Source organism: Pongo pygmaeus, chromosome 19 (genome assembly GCF_028885625.2).
Source record: "Pongo pygmaeus isolate AG05252 chromosome 19, NHGRI_mPonPyg2-v2.0_pri, whole genome shotgun sequence".
In the NCBI taxonomy this organism is placed as follows: Eukaryota; Metazoa; Chordata; class Mammalia; order Primates; family Hominidae; genus Pongo; species Pongo pygmaeus.
Window position 1 is genome coordinate 94,606,469 of NC_072392.2, and position 20,830 is coordinate 94,627,298.

Sequence of the window (20,830 nt, forward strand, 5' to 3'; positions counted from 1 at the left end):
GATAGTTTTTGTTATCTGGCATTTATGCATAGGAACCTTCTCTTTATAGCCTTTCCCAGCTCTATTTGTCAGAGTTTTTTGTTTTGTTTTAACACAAGTGACTCAATTTTGCTTCTGACAACTTTCACGGAGTCTTCATTTTTACTGATGCGTCAGGGATTTTTTCTTTTTTTGAAGCGAAGTTTCGCTCTTGTCGCCCAGGCTGGAGTGCAACGGCACGATCTCGGCTCACCACAACCTCCGCCTCCTGGGTTCAAGCAATTCTCCTGCCTCAGCCTCCCAAGTAGCTGGGATTACAGGCATGTACCACCACGCCTGGGTAATTTTTGTATTTTTAGTAGAGATGGGGTTTCAACCATATTGGCCAGGCTGGTCTTGAACTCCTGACCTTGTGATCCGCCTGCCTCGGCCTCCCAAAGTGCTGGGATTACAGGCGTGAGCCACTGCGCCCGGCCTTAACATGTCTTTTTTGATGTTTGAAGTGAGACCTCACTTGACCAGTTTTGTTTTTTTTTACCGTTTCTCTTTATAAGACCAGGCTGACTCTTGAGGCTCCAGACCCGCTGGATATCTCCTGCAAGAACAAAGACAGCTGTGCCTCCACAAAATGACATTTTGCATCTACAATCCTATTTCAGTTTTCAAGTTTTAAAAAATGAGCTGCTTGTTAACCGGGTCAGTTTCAGCATGAGTTATAGAAAGATCTCCTCTGTACTAGAAACTAGGACAAAGGGTGGCATAAGTACAGATTTGGCATGAAATATTGTCCAGGAACAAACAGGACAAGACAAAGAGGGGTGTGTTTAGGATTGCTCAGCCCTGTCCCCAAGGGAGGAACTAATTGGAAGACAAGGTCAGTCTTTGCAAGGAAAAAGAACATTTCAGGCAATAATTCAGAAGTTTTGCATCCACGTTGCGCCACTCCAACTTGAACTTTGGAAAAATATGAGGCCTTTCCCTGTTTTCATTCTCCAAACAAGCCTCAGCAAGCTGGGACTGAGTGATCTTTATTTCTAAAAATAATACCAACTTGGATCTCTAAGCTGATTCTCTCTATAGGGTACCAGAAACCATGCTGGGGGCAGGAGCAAAATACAGGCAGACAGAGCCAAGTCTGCTGGGAGTGACCCTTCCCAGCTTCAGCAAGGACAGTGGTAGGCAGCAGCTGCTGGGCTGGTCTCTGGAAAATCCGAAATGGAATCACAAGGCACTGAGTCCTCGACCTCACCTATGCCTCGGTTTCAGTAGCTCTTGGTGGGAGTCTTTGGAGGCATTTCAGGGTGTCTGAAATGCCCGAACATCATTGAAGACTTTGGTTCAAGTGGAAACCCTCAAGGGGCTTCTAGTGCCTTCTCTCTGTGCACCGCAGAAGCTCCTGCCAAATGACATGCTTCCTTGCCCCTATGGCCAGATTCATAGCTGCACTGGCAAGATGGGGTGGAAGAGACAGAAATGGAGCAAGGAAAAAGGCCAGGGCCGTAGGGGCTGAGAAGGCAGGAGGCAAACACTAAGGAGACATTATAAGAACTCAGGAGGCAAATGATTCAGGAAGTCACAAGGTTCTTGGCTCAAGTGTGCCAAATTTGTCAGTTCAAGAGGGTCCAGGTCTATGAGAGCTAAAAACCCCCAAACAATGCAAATGTCCAAAGGTAGCTATGGGCCGGCCATGGAGGCTCACATTTATAATCCCAGGCTCCCTTGGGAGGCCGAGGCGGGTGGATCACCTGAGGTCGGGAGTTTGAGACCAGCCTGGCCAACATGGTGAAACCCATCTCTACTAAAAATACAAAAAATTAGCCAGGCGTGGTGGCAGATGCCTGCAATTTCAGCTACTCAGGAGGCTGAGGCTGAGGCAGGAGAATTGCTTGAAGCTGGGAGGCGGAGGTTGCAGTGAGCTGAGATGGCGCCACTGTACTCCAGCCTGGGCAACAAGAGCAAAACCCTGTCTCAAAAAATAAAATAGTAAAAAAAATAAGGCCGGGCGTGGTGGCTCACGCCTGTAATCCCAGCACTTTGGGAGGCCAAGGCGGGCGGATGGCTTGAGCCTAGAATTCAAGACCAGCCTGGGCAACATGGTGAAACCCTATCTCTACAAAAACCACAAAAGTTAGCTGGGCATGGTGGTTCATGTCTGTATTCCCAGCTAATTGGGAAGCTGAGGTGGGAGGATCCCTTGAGCCCAGGAGGTTGAGGATGCAGTGAGCTGTGAGACCCTGTCTCTTAAAAAAAAAAAAAAAGGCAATCAAAGTGAGACGGGAGAATAGGATCTGGAAGCAGGGAATCTAAGGACTTCCTAGAACTGAATCAAATGGAAACACTTCAACTATGACAGGAAATATCCTCTCCATTTACATAGGGCGTACACCGAGTGAATGACTTTGTAACTTTACTTCATCCCTTCATTTATATAGGGCGTACACCAAGTAACCAGTGGAAACTTCTAGAGGGTATTTAAACCCCCCAAAATTAGCCCCTATGCTCAGGCTGCTCCCACCCTGTGGAGTGTACTTTTGTTTTGTTTTTTTCTCTTTTTTTTTTTGAGACAGAGTCTTGCCCTGTCACCCAAGTTGGAATGCAGTGACACAATCTCAGGTTCAAGAAATTCTCATGTCTCAGCCTCCTGAGTAGCTGGGATTATAGGCATCGCCACCACGCCCAGATAATTTTTGTTTTGTTTTGTTTCTGAGACAGAGTCTCGCTCTGTTGCCCAGGGTGGAGTGCAGTGGCACGATCTCAGCTCACTGCAAACTCCGCCTCTTGGGTTCAAGCGATTCTTCTGCCTCAGCCTCCTGAGTAGCTGGAACTACAGGCACGCGCCACCACACCCCGCTAATTTTTGTATTTTTAGTAGAGATGGGGTTTCACCATATTGGCCAGGCTGGTTTTGAACTCCTGATCTCGTGATCTGCCTGCCTTGGCCTCCCAAAGTGCTGGGATTACAGGCGTGAGCTACCACACCTGGCCTAATTTTTGTATTTTTAGTAGAGACGGGGTTTCACCATGTTGGCCAGGCTGGTCTCGAACTCCTGGTCCCAAGTAATCCGCCTGCCTTGGCCTCCCAAAATGCTGCAGGGATTACAGGCATGAGCCACCGCGTCCGGCCTGTACTTTTGTTTTCAGTAAGTCTCTGCTTTTGTTGCTTCATTCTTTCCTTTCTTTCTTTGTGAGTTTTGTACAATTATTTAAGACACCAAGAACCTGGACACCCTCCACCAGTAACAAAAGGATTTTCCCCAAAGTATATTTCCTTTTTTTTATTTTGAGACGGAGTTTCGCTCTTGTCTAGACTAGAGTGCAATGGTGCTATCTCGGCTCACTGCAACCTTGGCCTCCTGCCTCAGCCTCCCGAGTAGTGGGATTACAGGCGCCCGCCACCATGCCCAGCTAATTTTTGTATTTTTAGTAGACGGGGTTTCACCATGGTGGCCAGGCTGGTCTTGAACTCTTGACCTCAGGTGATCCATCACCCACCTTGGCCTCCCAAAGCGTTGGGATTACAGGCGTGAGCCACCGCGCCTGGTCTCCCAAAATACATTTTTTTCACGTATTTTGAAATGGCCCTGCAACGCTTTCTTTTATGGGGGAAATCTGCATTCTGTAGAGAATCCCCTTCTCTTCTCAGGTCTCTCCAGAAAGACTGGCACCTGCGACATTCACATCTCTTCTCTCGGAAGCCTGCTACCTGAAGGCTTCATCTACAAGACAAGAAGTTCGGCTTCCACAACCACCCACCACTTACCATAACTCAAGCTGATTTCAGCTCTTCAGGCAGAGCTTAAGCTTTTCAACAAATTGCCAATCAGCAAATGTTGAAATCTACCTATGACCTGGAAACCAACCCACGCTTCAAGATGTCCCACCTTTCTGGGCTGAACCAATGTATACCTTACCTCTGTCCATTTATGTCTTTTCCTGTAACTTCTGTCTTCCTAAAATGTATAAAATCAAGCCTTAGGCCGGGCGCAGTGGCTCACGTCTGTAATCCCAGCACTTTGGCTGGCCGAGGTGGGCGGATCACTTGAGGTCAGAAGTTTGAGACCAGCCTGGGCAACATGGCAAAACCCCATCTCTACTAAAAATACAAAAATTTAGCTGTGCGTGGTGGCGCGAGCCTGTAATTCCAGCTACTTGGGAGGCTGAGGCAGGAGAATTGCTTGAACCCAGGAAGTGGAGGTTGCAGAGAGCGCATCACTTTACTCCAGCCTGGGCAACAGAGAGAGACTCTGTCTCAAAAAAAAAAAAAAAAAAAAAAGGCTGGGTGCAGTGGCTCATGCCTGACCCTGCCTGGAGGTTGCTGTGAGAGCTAAATGAGATAGATAGTGGATGACAAGGAGGAGTGAGGTGCCCTGTGGGATCCTTCACCTTTTCCAGGAATTAGGAGAGCCCACTACTGAGAATAAAATGCACCCCCAATTCTTGGTTCAGGGAACCACCCACTGAGGGGGCTGGCTGGGAGATGCCTCTCGATGCTGACACTGTCAACCCTGTGTGGAATTGAGAATTCCACTGGCTTTTTTGTTCCTGGTTCCTGGGAAGTAACCTCTAAATCCTCGGAATTTCCTGAGTGATAGTAGTGTCTGTGTTACTCATGATCGGGCCTCGGAGGACACCCAATCGTTTATGCAAACGACTCAAGGTCCAGGAAGACCAACCGTGAGATTACAAGGCTGCGGCTGTGGAGCCTGGGTGACGGAAGGTGATTGAGGCTACAGTGAGCTATGATCCTGCCACTGCACTCCAGCCTGGGCGACAGAGGGAGCTCTTGTCTCAAAACAAACAAACAAATAAAATTTAAAAATTAGCTGGGTGTGGTGGTGCACGCTTATGGTCCCTTAAGAGGGACTGTAAGGGAGGATCACTTGAGCCCAGGAGTTTGAGGCTGCAGTGAGCCGTGATCGCACCACTGCACTCCAGCCTGAGCAACAGAGCAAGAACCTGTCTCAAAAAAAAAAAAAAAAAAAAAGCAGAAAGAAAAAGAAAACAAAATTAGAAGGTTAGGTCTTTGAGCCACTTGTTATCAGCCTGACTTCCGGGGACGGAGGGGCTGGAGCTTGAGTTCAGTGTGTAGTGTATGATTTCTCCATCATGCCTGCATATAAAACCCCAAGGACAACTCTACACAGAGGCTTGGGTGGGCTTCCCAGGTTAGCGATGCTTTGTGTATTGTCACAGATGGAGGTACCAGGAGGGTTAAGGTGACCCTGAGGATAACAGTACTTTGCACCGGTGACCCACCCAGCCCGGGCACAGTGCTTCTGGCTGTGGCTGGTTCTGATTCATGTTCTTTTGCTGTAATAAAACTGTAAATGAAACTTCAGCATTTACCTGAGTGCTGTGTCATTCTAGTGAATTAGGAATCTGAGGGGGTGGTGGGAACCCCTGAATTTGAGGCCATCTGGTCAAAAGTGAGGACCCTAAACTTGCAGCTGGTGTCTGAAGTGAGGGCTGTCCTGTGGAGGAAGGTGTCACCTGCGGCCCAACCCCAGGTAGTTGGTGTCAAATGTCATTGCACCTGCCCTGAAAGAAAGGAAGCGAAGTGAGGGAAGGAGCCACCTTTTGGGGAGAGCTGGTGTCTGAGAAAAGGCCTCAATCATTTTTTTTTTTTTTTTTTTGAGATGGAGTTTCGCTCTTTCGCTCAGGCTGGAAAGAAGTGGCGTGATCTCAGCTCACTGCAACCTCCAACCCCCAGGTTCAAGTGATTCTCCTGCTCATCTTCCCGGGTAGCTGGAATTATAGGCGCCTGCCACCACACCTGGCTAATATTTGTATTTTTAGTAGAGACGGGGTTTCACCATGTTGGTCAGGCTGGTCTCGAACCGCTGACCTCAGGTGATCCACCCACCTTGACCTCCCAAAGTGCTGGGATTACAGACGTGAGCCACCCCGCCCAGCCCCTCATTTTTCTCTTTCTCTCACCTGACCTCAGGTGATCTGCCTGCCTCGGCTTCCCAAAGTGCTAGGATTACAAGTATGAGCCATGCCCGAGCAAGCCTCACTCTTTTTTTTCTTTTTTTGAGATGGGGTCTCGGTCTGTCACCCAGGCTGGGGTGCAATGGCGCGATCTCGACTCACTACAACCTCTGCCTCCCGGGTTCAAGTGATTCTCCTGCCTTAGCCTCCTGAGCAGCTGGGATTACAGGTGCCTGCCATGACACCCAACTAATTTTTGTATTTTTAGTAGAGACAGGGTTTCACCATGTTGGTCAGGCTGGTCTCCAACTCCTCATCTCAAGTGATCTGTCCACCTCGGCCTCCCAAAGTGCTGGGATTACAGGCCTTAGCCACCGTGCCCGGCCAAGCCTCAGTCTTTTGAGAGGACTTGAGTGGTTTCTCTTGAAACCAGATGGAGGTTGTGGGGGTTAGGGACACAGTAGAATCACTGTCTGTCCAGTGTGTGGGAGGACAGGGAAGCACACCTGTGTCCCTGCTGGCTGCCTTCTTGGCTGTGCACTGGCTGCTCTGCCCTGGGGCTCCTAAGGTTTGGCAAGCACTGAGGGCTGGGACCACCTATCCCTTCAGAAGATGTTTTTGTTTGTTTGTTTGTTTGTTTTTTGAGACCAGTCTCGCTCTGTAGCTCAGGCTGGAGTGCAGTGGCACAATCTCGGCTCACTGCAACCTCCACTGGAGGGCTTCAGTCAGGTTGGTTGGAGAAATTGTAAAATAAACACAAACTTTCTTGGAAGGCCTGAAGGTTTTTGCAAAAAGCCTCAAAATAGAGTTATGGTTGAAGGCAGCCTAATCCTCTTTGAGCTATAGCAAGGGTAATTAACACAGGAATGTAGAGGAGTCTATCTAAATAGCTTGTTTACCCACGTGGTCCTAAGACTAACCTTTGACCATCCATGGGTGCAAGATTGCTGTCTACTTGGGGGGTCAGCAACGGTAATTACCTTCTAGTGGTGTTTACTTGAGACCTTTGTCATTTAATGTGTGCTGAATAAATGCCAGCAGGGCCAGCCACTCAAGGCCACGGATGCTATTCTTTACAGCACCTTCCTTGGTATCTGTGAGGGGCCCGGACCCTTAGCTGGACTGACAAGCAGAATATCTGTGTCAGTGTAAGTTATTCATCTGTCATTGGGTCAGGGTCTGCGGGATGGACCCCCACACTCTACCTCCCAGGTTCAAACGATTCTCCTGCCTCAGCCTCCTAAGTAGCTGGGATTACAGGTGTGGGTCACGACACCTGGCTAATTTTTGTATTTTTAGTAGAGACAGGTTTTCACCATGTTGGTCAGGCTGGTCTTGAACTCCTGACCTCAAATGATCTGCCCACCTTGGCCTCCCAAAGTGCTGGGATTACAGGCGTGAGCCACCACACCTGGACCCCTTCAGAAGATGGATGCTGAACCTAAGGGCCCAGAGTCAAGTCTAGAGTATGGTCGAGTCCAGAGTATGGGAATCCCAGTCCTGCAGATTACGGGACTGGAGGTGGGGGTACCCTCTCAGAGCAATATGGCATGAGGCCACCTCCTGGAGTCAGCAGAAGGTGTCACCCAGGGGAGCCGCTTAGGAGACAGCCTCTCATCAGCAGGCCTGAGCAGCTGTCCCTTGGCCACACAAATCAGTAGAGCCCCTGGTTCTCAATCAGTGGCAAGTGTGTCCCTCAGGGGCATTTGGCAAGGTCCGGAGACATTTTTGGTTGTTACAACTTGGGGGCTATTACTGGCATCTGGTGAGCAGAAGCCAGGGACGCTGAGGAACAGTGCACGGACAGGCCCCTGCCGCAGAGAATGAGCCGGCCCCAAACATCAACAGTGCTGAGCTTGAGAAAGCCTGGTATCTGCAACAAAGCCCCCAGCAAGGGGAAAGCAGCGCCACCACCCACCAGGCCCCACGGGAAACACGTCTGCTTTCCATTTCTCTCCTTCCTGCCGCAGCCTCACAGAATCAGCACAGGGACAGGGCAGTGGGGGAGAGATGTGCCGCGTCCTCACCCCAGTGTTGGTGCCTGTGCTGGGAAGGGATGAGGGTCTTTTGAGACAGGATTGACTTTTTTTTTTTCTTTCTTTTTTTTTGAGACAGAGTCTCACTCTGTCACTCATGCTGGAGTGCAGTGGTGCAATCTTGGCTCACTGCAACCTCCGTCTCTGGTTCAAGCGATTCTCATGCTTCAGCCTCGTGAGTAGCTGGGATTACAGGTATGCACCTCCACACCCTGTGCTAAGTTTTGTATTTTCAGTAGCGATGGGGTTTCACCATGTTGGCCAGGCTGGTCTCGAACTCCTGACCTCAAGTGATCTGCCCACCTCGGCTTCCCAAAGTGCTGGGATTACAGGTGTGAGCCACTGTGCCCGGCGCTAGGCTGTCTTAATAGCAAAACATGGCTAGAAAAATGTGGAATCATACTGAGTGCCCTCGTGGGGAACCTTATGCTCAGTGGAAATGGGGATTTCGAGCAAACAGAGCTGGTGGTGTTTATCAGAGAAAATTAAACCTTTTCTTAATGTTCACTTTAACAGGACATGTGTCCTTCATGAAACTGGCTACATATGTGCATCGCTTAGCCCGGTGCCGGCACAAAACAAGAGCTGGATAAATGTTAGCCGCTTGTATTGAGAGGGAAGTGAGCCGGTGGTGGTGGTGCATGCCTGTAGTCCCAACTGCTTGGGAGGTGAGGCAGGAGGATTGCTTGAGCCCAGGAGTTAGAGGTTATGGTGAGCTAAGACTGCGCCACTGCACTCTAGCCTGGGCGACAGAGCATGAACTGCTTTTCACAAGGCAGTGGGGATTCTAATTCCTGTCCCTGGAATCTGGGTTGGTCTCAGTGACTTGCTTGACCAAAAAGTGGTAGAAGGGACATTCTGGGATGTCTGAGGCTCAGGCATGAAAAGCCTTGCAGCTTCGGCCTGGGTCTCCTGGACTGACTGCTCCTGGGACATTCCCTCCTGGAGCCCTGCCGCCATGTCACGCGAGGGGCCACACTCTGGCCAGCAGCCCCAGCTGAGCTGACAGCTGACAGCCAGCGCCTGTTATCATCGCCATGGTAAGGAGCTGTCTCAGATGTTTAGCCCCGCTGACGCTGCAACCACCGGAGACTCCAAGTGAGGACCACCCAGCTGAGACCCATCAGCCGGCAGCCCACAATGGGGGTTAGTAAATTACTGCGTCAGGCCACTGCACTTTAGGATGGTTCATTACTCAGAAGCAGATAATGTGAACACTTCCCCAGGGAGTCAAGTGCTTTCAGAAACATATGCTCTTTTCTTGGATGAAAAATTGTCTTTCTAGTGATTATCCAGGAAGGGTTCACACAAATGGGATATCAGGGCTGGTGGAAAGACACAAGTCGGACACCGTTATGAGCCCAAGTTCCAGACTGTGCATAGAGCCAACTCCTAAGCCAGGTAGCCTTGACCTGAGAGCTTCCCAGCACGTCCTTCCCCTTCCCCACTGGTCCATGGCTTCCTCCTTCATTTTCTTCTCATCATTCCTTTCCCATTCCTTCACACATTTCAAGCTGCTATTCCAAAACCACCACCATGGAAACACGGGCAGGTTCTTAGAAACCTAACCCATATTGGGAAATAACAGTGCGGCGAGAGGCGGAGGCAGCAGGAAAATTCCAGGCTAACATCCTAGCTGGCCAGGGTGCGGTCTCAAAGTCCTCATGGTAGGAAGGTAAGTTTATCTTCATTTTACACACCGGGGAAAATAGAATCCCTCAGTAATTAAATACCAATTAGCTCTTAAGAAAAATGCATTTTCAAAATTGTATTACTGTTCAACAGGGAAATAGGATTTAATTTAGCTTTTTTTTTTTTTTTAATTCACGAGAGCGCCTGCTTTGACACCACCTAGCGGGAGCCACTGCAGGAACGGCAAAGCCAGGCCTGACTCCGCTTCTCGTAGAGCCTGGGTGGCAGCCAGTGCTGTCACTGTTCCCACATTCCCACGCCAGTGTCTGGGAGGATGTGGGGAGAGATTATAATAGTATGTGTCATTTCTGCAGTATGCCTGATTCATTTCCAGATGTGAAATAGTCACTGGGATCACTATAGTTCCTAATGCCTTTCTTTTTTTCCTTTTTTTGAGACAGAGTTTTGCTCTTGTCACCCAGGCTGGAGTGCAGTGGTGCGATCTCAGCTGACTGCAGCCTCCGCCTCCTGGATTCAGGCAATTCTCCTGCCTCAGCCTCCCGAATAGCAGGGATTACAGGCGCCCACCACCATGCTCGTTTAAGTTTTGTATTTTTAGTAGAGACGAGGTTTCGCCATGTTGGCCAGGCTGGTCTCGAACTCCTGATCGCAAGTGATCCGCCCGCCTCAGCCTCCCAAAGTGTTGGGATTACAGGTGTGAGCCACCGTGCACGGCCTAATGCCTTTCAAGAAGTTTTCTGTGGCAATTACACAAATCTCCCTGAGTCCTTATTTAGTTTGTTCATCTACTTGGAAAACAGCCTTCCTTTATACTAAGTCAGTAGTTCCCAAACTTGTCTGCACATTAGAATCACTGGGGAACTCTGGAAAATTCCAGACCAGGCTGGGTACAGTGGCTTATGCCTATAATCCCAGTACTTTGGGAAGCTGTGGTGGGAGGATCACTTGAGCTCAAGAGTTCAAGGCCAGCCTGGGCCACATAGTCAGACTCTGTCTCTACCAAAAAAAAAAAAAAAAAATTGGGCACAGTGGCATGCCCCTGTGGTCCTAGCTACTCGGGAAGCTGAGGTGGGAGGATTGCTTGAGCCCAGGAGGTTGAGGCTGCAGTGAGCTGTGTTTGTGCCTCTGCACTCCTGCCTGGGTGACAGAGACCCTGTCTCAAAAAAAAAAAAAAAAGATAGAAAGAAAATGAAAAATTCCAGAGCAGTGAGTGAAGTCATAGTCATTGGCAGTGGGGCACAGGCTCTGCAGGTGATTCCTACGTGCTCCCTAGTTGGAAACCTCAGTGCTAAATGACCCCGGAAGTAGATGCGGCCCTCAGCCATTCCCTAGGCAGGCACCCTTGTGTACACCTGTTGCCTTCTCTCCAGAAAGCAGCTTTTCTTAAGGGATAGCCCAAGGCCAAACTCAGGAGTCCTCTTAGTACTTACCACGTCCGAGCGTGGTGGCACGTGCCTGTAGTCCCAGCTACTGGGGAGGCTGAGGCAGGAAAATCACTTGAACCAGAGAGATGGAGGTTGCAGTGAGCCAAGATACCTTTTTAAATAGCAGACATTTTAAATAATAATAATAAAAAGAAAAATAAATAAATCTGTGGTGAAATTCACATAACATCTTAAAGTGCACAATCAGTGGCATTAAGTACACTCACAATGTTGTGAAACCACTACATCTATGTAGTTCCAAAACATCTTCATCACCCCAAAAGGAAATCCCATACCCAGTAAGCAGTTCTACCTCATTCTCTCTCTCCCCAGAGTCTCTGGCAACCACCAACCTGCCTTCTGTCTACAAATTTGCTTATTCTGGACATTTCATAGAAATTGACTCATACAATAGGTGACCTTTTGCATCTGGACTCTCACTCTGCATCATGTTTTCGAGGTTCATTCACACTGTAGCATGTGTCAGGACCTCATTCCTTTCTATGGACAAATAATATTCCATTGTGTGAATAGGCCACATTTTCTTTATCCAGTCATCCATCAACATTTGGGTTGTTTCCACCTCTTGACTATTGTGAATAATGCTTCTATGAACATTCCTGGACGAGTTTTTGTGTGGACATGTTTTTATCTCTCTTAGGTACAGACCAGAACTAGAAGTAGAATTACTAGGTCATATAGTAACCCTATGCTTAATTTTTTAAGGAATCTGAGTCTCTCATTCTAAAAGACATTTTTCTCAAGCGCTGGTTGGTAAATCTGGCTTAGTTTTCCACGTCTGTGAAGACCATTTTCACGGGTGACATGCCAGCCTTCCTTGAGCATACATGACACGCAGGCTGTTGGTTTAGAACTAGAATTAGATTCCTGCTGTTCTGCTCAGGGTCCTTGCAGATGAGAAACCACCTGCCACACTGCCCTCCTGCAGCAGCCATCACCCAGACAGCCACCCAACCATGCTTTTTTTTTTTGAGACGGAGTCTCGCTCTGCTGCCCAGGCTGGAGTGCAGTGGCACGATCTCGGCTCACCACAAACTCTGCCTTCTGGGTTCAAGCAATTCTCCTGCCTCAGCCTCCCAAGAGGCTGGGACTACAGGCGTGCACCACTATGCCCAGCTAATTTTTGTATTTTTAGTACAGACGGGGTTTCACCATGTTGGCCAGGCTGGTCTCGAACTCCTGACCTCATGATCTGCCCGCCTTGGCCTCCCAAAGTGCTGGGATTACGGCGTGAGCCACTGCGCCCGGCTCCAAGCATGCTTTTAAAAACTAAATTGATCAGGTGTGACTCATGCCTGTAATCCCAGCACTTTGGGAGGCCCAGGTGGGCAGATTCCTTGAGTCCAGGAGTTTGAGACTAGTCTGGGTAGCAGAGTGAGACCCAGTCTCTAGAAAAAATACAAAACAAAAAAAAAGTAGCTGGGGGTTGTGGTGCGTGACTGTAGTCCCAGCTACTCATGAAGCTGAGGTGGAAGGATTGCTTGGGCCCAGGAGGTGGAAGTTGCAGTGAGCTGGGATCGCGCTACTGCACTCCAGCCTGGGTAACAGAGTGAGACTCCATCTGGAAAAAAAAAAAAAGATTTGAGGTGGAGATTGCAGTGAGCTGAGATGGCGCCACTGCACTCCAGCCTGGGGTGACAGAGCAAGACCCTGTCTCAAAAAAAAAAAAAGACTCAGACCTCCGAGACAAGCACGCCCTTCAGCGTCCTGGGCTTTGCTGTGGCTTCTGGCTCCCGCTCAGCCTTTCCCAGGCGGTGTGGCTCCTATACCACTAAAGGCTGCAAACTGAGGTGACAGATCTGCTAGTGGGACTGCACATGCCTCTTCCCTTAGGAATGACACTTACGCCTGCCAAGAGCTGAAAGGAGGCACAGCCAACCCTGAGTTTATCATCTTTTGCAGTTATTGTTTTCTTTCTTTAGAAGCTCAAAATTCTCAATCTGAGAGTCAAGTAATGGCAGATACTTGTCACACAGCAATTGGAATCGGAACTCAGTTTTTTATTTATTTATTTTTTAGGCGGAGTTTCGCTCTTGTTGCCCAGGCTGGAGTGCAGTGGCGCAATCTCAGCTCACTGCAACCTCCGCTTCCCGGGTTCAAGCAATTCTCCTGCCTCAGCCTCCTGAGTAGCTGGGATTACAGGCATGTGACACCACGCCCAGCTAATTTTGTATTTTTAGTAGAGACAGGGTTTCACCATGTTGGTCAGGCTGGTCTCAAACTCCAGATCTCAGGTGATCCACCCGCCTCAGCCTCCCAAAATGCTGGGATTATAGGCGTGAGCCACTGAAGCCAGTCTTAAATGGTTTGTGCTTGTTTGCAAATGCCGCACGTCCTGATGGTATAGATGTTTCTAGGCCATGCAGAGTCAGGAAGACTGATGTGTCCTTTTAACTCTGCATCGGGACCATCTGTCCCTCAAGGGACCCATCAGCCTGCTGTGCCCAGCCAGGAGGAGGTGGAGTGTTAGATGGTGCCCTTCCTGGCCCTCCATTGCTGCAATGCACCCGGCTCCCTCCCTGGGGTGCTCTGCTGCATCTGCCAGCGATTCAGATGGGAGAGGTCTGCCTGCGGGCATTTCTTGAGGATTTTTGTGTGCAGAACCTTGCTGATTATAGTTCTAGGGAAGATGCGAAAAGAGAAAAGAAAAGGTATGTCCTCCAGCCGCTTGTATGCTCCTCATTGCTCAGAAAGGAGCACTCTCTGGGCCCTTTCAATTTTTTTTTTTTTTTTTTTTTTTTTTGAGATGGAGTTTTGCTCTTGTTGCCCAGACTGGAGCTCAATGGCGCGATCTCGGCTCACCACAACTTCCGCCTCCCGGGTTCAAGCACTTTTCCTGCCTCAGCCTCCTGAGTAGCTGGGATTACAGGCATGCGCCACCATGCCCGGCTAATTTTTTTTTAAATATTTAGTAGAGACGGGGTTTCTCCATGTTGGTCAGGCTGGTCTCGAACTCTCAAACTCAGGTGATCCGCCCGCCACAGCCTCCCAAAGTGTTAGGATTACAGGCGTGAGCCACCGCGCCCGGCCCCTCAATTTTGTTTTTTAAAATAATTTCAGTATTAGCCTGCATGCGTTGAGGTATCAGAGACATTAAAAAATCAAACTTGCGGGTCCCCTAAGGTCAGGAGTTCAAGACTAGCCTGACCAACATGGAGAAACCGTGTATCTACTAAAAATACAAAAATTAGCTGGGAGTGGTGGCAGCCGCCTGTAATCTCAGCTACTTGGGAGGCTGAGGCAGGAGAATCTCTCGAATCCAGGAGGTGGAGGTTGCAGTGAGCCAAAATCGCACCACTGCACTCCAGCCTGGGCGACAGAGTGAGACTCTGTCTCAAAAAAAATATGTAACAAAATAAAATTTAAAAATCCAACTCTCCAGCCCTTATAAAGGTAATCACTTGGTTACCCATTCAGTTTCAAAATGGTGAGTTTCAGGGACTGCTAGGATCATCAAATGGTGCCTTGAAGGAAAAATGACATCTTAACTCATTCTCAAGATGCCAGTCACGTTGCCGTGATCAGGACTTTAGGGCAATGAGCAAAGAGAACAAGGAACTCTGCTGTCTGAAACAGCTCTCCTGTCGGATCAGCCTAGCGTCACTCCTGTAGCTGCACAAAGGCTCATGAGCACCAGCCTGGAATTAGGCGTCCCTTGTCCTAAGCACCCCTCCCCAGCCCCAGCTGTCCAGCCCATCCTGTCTAATCATTACTTAAATTACCAGGGTTGTGTCTGGAAAGAATTGAAGGGTTTGACCTTCAGAAGACAAGCCTCCAGGGGAGGGGAATTTCTATTTTTTGGCATGTGGATAATGAACACAGGGGAGGGCAGTCCCTGCTCCGGGCTCCATGTCTTTTTCCAGCTTGTCAAAATAGGACGTCCACACCCTCCTTTGCCTCCAAGTCCCCCCACTAACTGGCATCAATCAAGGAAGTCTGAGCGACTGCATGTTTAGGTAAAAGAGGAAAGGGGTGGGGTGGGGCTCATGCCTGTAATCCCAGCACTTTGGGAGGCCGAGGCAGGCAGATCACAAGGTCAGGAGTTCGAGACTAGCCTGAACAACATGGTGAAACACCATCTCTACTAAAAATATAAAAATTAGCCGGGCATGGTGGTGCATGCCTGTAATCCCAGCTACTCAGGAGGCTGAGGCAGAAGAATCGCTTGAACCCAGGAGATAGAGGTTGCAGTGAGCCAAGATTGCCCCACTGCACTACAGCCTGGATGACAGAGCAAGACTCCATCTCAAAAAAAAAAAAAAAAAAAAAAAATAGAGGAAAGTTGTGAACCGCTGAGTGGCCAGCTGGGCGCCTCAACGGGGTGTCTCCAAAGGCAGCTTGTGCTTGTTTGTGACCAGGGTGACAAAGGACTTCACCGTCCCTTAGCACAGATGAGGGTCCACCTTCAGGTGGGTGGAAACAGCCCAGGCCATTAGTGCAAATCCCCTGCCTGGCCCAGGGCCACGTTCAGCCCACTGTCTGTTTGCTTTGGGACCCACCCAAGGTCACATTTTAGCTTTTGAGAAATGTGAAAGTGGAAAACATTGCAAAACAAAAAGCCCCTGGAAAACTGTGCACACACCCATCCCCTCAGCCTGATGCGCCAGCTTGGCTGCTAGGAGATCAACGCAGCTCTACCTTCCTGCTCCCTGTGCAGAGGTGCCGGCTCCTGCTTCCTGGTTCCCAGCTTTCCTTTTGGGAACTGCCTGAGGTGGTTTGACACACAGCTGTTGGGCTTCTCTTCCCTTGAGGTCTCTGAACCAGGACACCCACGCGGGTAAACACAAAAGCGGAGTGGGGTGGAATGGGGGTGCTGGCTGTAGCCTCGGCAGAAGGGGACCCGCCTCTCCCCTCACCAGTATCCAGGATGTGGGATTGGATATTGACCAGACCAGAGCCCACTTTGGGCCCACATGGGAGCTAATGTCAGCAGGGGCCTGTGGACTGTTCCCATTGAATGGCTCTTCCTGCTAGCTGTGGTTCTCAGTGTGGCTGGCCTGGTCCAGCCTGGCACAGGACAGAACCTGGGAGGGCCACACACTTCCCACCTCCATTTCGTGCCCAGGGGACCTGTGCCAGCAGCAAGCCCTTCCTGCAAAGCAGTGTGGGGAATTCTGCCAGGCTGCAGATGGATGGGCCGGTCTGCTTCCACCCCTTCCTCAGGTGCAAAGTTGGGGTTTTGCGATCCTGTAATTACTATGTTTAGCAAAGCTGCCAATTTCTCCCTTTAGGGTAATTTTCAAAAATCGAAACCAATTTTCTTTGCAGGGGCTTCTGCTGGATAAACCAACCACCACAAAGTCTACAGAAACATGTCTCCACCCCAGCCTCACTCCACAAATGCTTCTTTGGTGGAAGGCAGGTTCCTGGTTTGCATTCATTTGGGTAGAGCTGGGGAGCGAGTAGGAGTCAGAAATGAAGGTTCTGGAGCCCAAAAGCCACTGTTCCCAGACTAAATTTGCCTAATCATCTGTGGTTGGCAAAACCCCTCAAAGATGTCCACGTCATAATCACTGGAACTTGTGAGTGCATGTTACCCTATATGGCAAGAGGGATTTTGCAGATGTGATTACAGATTTTGAGAAGGAGAGATTGTCCTGGGTTCTCTGGGTGGGGTGAATGTCATCACAGGGTCCTTATATGAGGGAGGCAGGAAGGTCACAGTCAGAAGAGTTGTGTCAATGGGAGCAGAGGTCACACAGAGGTAGACTGACAGATGCTATGCTGCCGGCTCTCGAGGTAAAGGAAGGGGCCCTGAGTCAAGGGAACACAGCCCCGCAATTCATCTTATATTAGGTTGGTGCACGAGGAACTGTTTTTTTTTTTTTTTTTTTCGAGACAGAGTCTCACTGTCGCCCAGGCTGGAGTGCGGTGGCGCGATCTCAGCTCACTGCAACCTCCCAGGCTGGAGTGCAGCGGCACAATCTTGGCTCACTGCAACCTCCGCCTCCTGGGTTCAAGAGATTCTCCTGCCTCAGCTTCCCGAGTAGCTGGGACTACAGGCACACGCCACCACGCCCAGCTAATTTTTTATTTTTAGTAGAGACAGGGTTTCACTATGTTGGCCAGGCCGGTCTCAAATTCCTGATCTCAGGTGATCCACCTGCCTCAGCCTTCCAAAGTGCTGGGATTACAGGCGTGAGCCACCGTGCCCGGCCTGTTTGTTTTTTGAGACAGAGTCTCACTCTGCCGCCCAGGCTGGAGTGCAGTGGCATGATCTCAGGCTCACTGCAACCTCCGCCTCCCAGGTTCAAGCGATTTTCCTGCCTCACCCTCCCGAATAGCTGGGACTGCAGGTGTGCACCACCACACCCAGCTAATTTTTGTAGTTTTTAGTAGAGAGGAGGTTTCACTACGTTGGCCAGGCTGGTCTCGAACTCCTGACCTCAGGTAATCCACCCGCCTCGCCTCCCAAAGTGCTGGGATTACAGGCATGAGCCACCACGTCTGGCCTGGGGAAATTGCGTTTTTTGGCATTAAAAGTAATGGTATTAGCAACCATCCTAATACTTCTGACCTTCTGCAAGATAAAAAATTTGTGTTGTTTTAATTGTGTGTACCAGTAGGAACCTAATACCCCATCCAACACAACACTCAGCTTTGCTCTTCCAAAGACTGGGGAAGAAACCCATCTGCTCAGGAAGCTGAGGATGCCATACGCCAAGGTGTAAGATAACATCTGAAAGTCAAGGGAGCAGGAGCACAGGAAGTCTGGCTGCCAGCACAGGCATAAACAACTCCTCCCAGTAGATCACACCTTGGCAAGGCTGGGAGGATGGAGGCCTGGCAGCCAGAGACCCCTTTCCTCCTGTACCCTTAGGAGACTACACTATCTTCTATCAAGACATCTGGTATTGTTACATCTTTTCATTCAAAACACGCAGCGCTGGCCAGGTGCAGTGGCTCATGCCTGTAATCCCAGGGCTTTGGGCAGCTGAGACCGGACAATTACTTGAGCCCAGGTGTCTGAGACCAGCCTGGGCAACACAGGGAGACCACGTCTCTACAAAAAATAAAAAAAAACAAAATTGGCTGGGCTTGGTGGCATGCACCTGTAGTCTCAGCTACTAAAGGGGATGGAGGTGGGAGGATCACTTGAGCCCAGGAGGTCGAGGCTGCAGTGAGCTGTGACTGTGCCACTGCACTCCAGCTTGGGTGATGATGATATAAGACCCTGTTTAAAAAACAAACAAACAAACAAACAAAAAAAACGTGAAACACTGATTCACACTAGGGCCCTAATAACTCACTGGTTTTCCCTCCGAGTCATTTGTAGTAGAAAAAGAACAGGCCCATGGGCCCTACAGAACAAGTTCCAACTCTTTCCCAGGGAGAGGGCCCTCCGAAGGTGAAGGCAGAGACTGGGACGATGCAGCAGCAAGTCACGGATGACCAAAGGCTGTCGGCAAACCACCAGGACACAGGCCTGGGACAGAGTCACAGCCTCAGAAGGAACCAACCCTGCCAACACCGTGATCACAGACTTCCCAACCTCCAAAACTGTGAGACAGTCAATTTCTGTTGTCTAAGCCACCAGGACACTAATACAAATGCCTATAGCTGCTGGGCAGGCAGCTGAGACAAGTGGAGTGGGTAGGGCTGCAGGTCACCACCTTGAGAGGGCTCTGAAGAGAATTGCCCTGAATTGCAGCCACAGTCAGCAGCCTGGAGGTGAGGGCATGTGGCAGGCAGAGCCCAGAGGCCCAGAAGAGACCTGGGTCCCCAGCCTCAGCAAGGAGGACAAGGACAAGGAGACCACCCAAGGGATAGAGCTAGGGTCACCCCACCACACATTCATAGTAGTCAAACCACTGGGGAGAAACAGAAACTCGGGCAAAGCACACACTCCCTGCAAGCAGCCAAGAATCTTGCATGACCAGTCTGGTCCTCCGGATCTCCACATGTGGCCACGTGTGGCATGTGGCACCCCCTCCCCCCCAATGCCTGGTATGGTCGACCCGGAAATGACATCTAGGAAACTGAGAATGGAAAGCCATGTGGGGGCAGCGCTAAGCTTTTTTTTTTCCTTTTTCTTTTTTTTGAGATGGAGTCTTGCTCTGTTGCCCAGGCTGGAGTGCAGTGGCGCAATCTCGGCTCCCTCTTGGGTTCAAGCAATTCTCCTGTCTCAGCCTCCTGAGTAGCTGGGACTACAGGCACCTGCCACCATGTCCGACTAATTTCTGTATTTTTAGTAGAGATGGGGTTTCACCATCTTGGCCAGGCTGGTCTCAAATTCCTGACCTCGTGATCCACCCGCCTCAGCCTCCCAAAGTGCTGGGAATACGGGTGTGAGCCACCTCACCCGACCAGCCCTAAGCTTTTTTTTTTTTGAGACATAGTCTGGCTCTGTCCCCAGGCAGGAGTGCAGTGGCAGCATCTCAGCTCACTGCAACCTCCGCCTCCCAGGTTCAAGCGATTCTCCTGCCTCAACCTCCCAAGTAGCTGGGATTACAGGCATGCACAACCACGCCCAGCTAATTTTTGTATTTTCAGTAGAGACAGGGGTTTCAACATGTTGGCCAGGATGGTCTCGATCTCCTGACCATGTCATGATCACCTGCCTTGGCCTCCCAAAGTGCTGGGATTACAGATGTGAGCCACCGTGCCCAGCCCCTAAGCTCAAAGAGCTTGTGAGCTAGAACCTCCCTTACCTGGTCCTTGCAACCCCCTAGGCAGTAAAGTACCATAAAAAGGGAAAAACCGGAGTGGTGGCTCATGCCTATAACCCCAGCACTTTGGGAGGCCGAGGCAGACGATCACTTGAGGTCAGGAGTTTGAGACCAGCTTGGCCAACATGGTGAAACCTAAACTCTACTAAAAATACAAAAATTAGCTAGGTGCAGTGGCTCACACTTGTAATCACAGCTATTCGGGAGGCAGAGGCAAGAGTATTGCTTGAAACCGGGAGGCAGAGGTCGCAGTGAGCCAAGATCAGCCTCAGCCTGGGCAACAGAGCAAGACTCTGTCTCAAAAAAAAAAAAAAAAAAAAAAAAAAAAAAAAAGGGAAAGAAGTTGAGGTCAAGGAAGGCCTTGAGGCCATGCAATTAGGGAGCTGAAATCTTCTAGGGAAGGTAGCTTCAGGGAAGGGTGAGATGGCAGGAATCCTCTCCTCATAAAAGCAAGTAATTTGCCATCTGGCAGCCTTGACTCCAAGTTTCTGGAGAGCTGAGGCCAGGCTGGGTGAATGCCTGCTTTCTTTCTCTGGAAAAGAAAAAAGGAGGGTCTCACGTATGTCTCCCTGGGGAGGCTGCCCACAAGGAGGGGGAGGCTGGGGAAGTTAGAAAAAGTCTCCTACCTGTGAGACAGATTACCTGCAAGCCAGGCTCTGGGTTGGTGATCAAATTAGACCTCTCTGCCGGCCCAGGCCTGTTCCCAGGCCCACAGTGGGCCTTGCTGAGCACAGCGGCTGCTCAGCTGTTTCCAGACTCAGGATGAAGCCTGGGGAGGGCTTGGAGCTGCTTCCTCTTTCTTTCTTTTTTTTTTTTGAGATGGAGTTTCGCCCTGTCACCCAGGCTGGAGTGCAATGGCACAATCTCGGCTCACCACAACCTCTGCCTCCTGGGTTCAAGCAATTCTCCTGCCTCAGCCTCCCAAGTAGCTGGGACTACAGGTATGCGCCACCACACCTGGTGTAGAGACGGGTTTCTCCACGTTGGTCAGGCTGGTCTCGAACCCCCGATCTCAGGTGATCCGCCCACGTCGGCCTCCCAAAGTGCTAGGATTACAGTGTGAGCCACTGTGCCTGGCCTGCTGCTTCCTCTTTCTCAGGGAGACTCCACAGCTCTG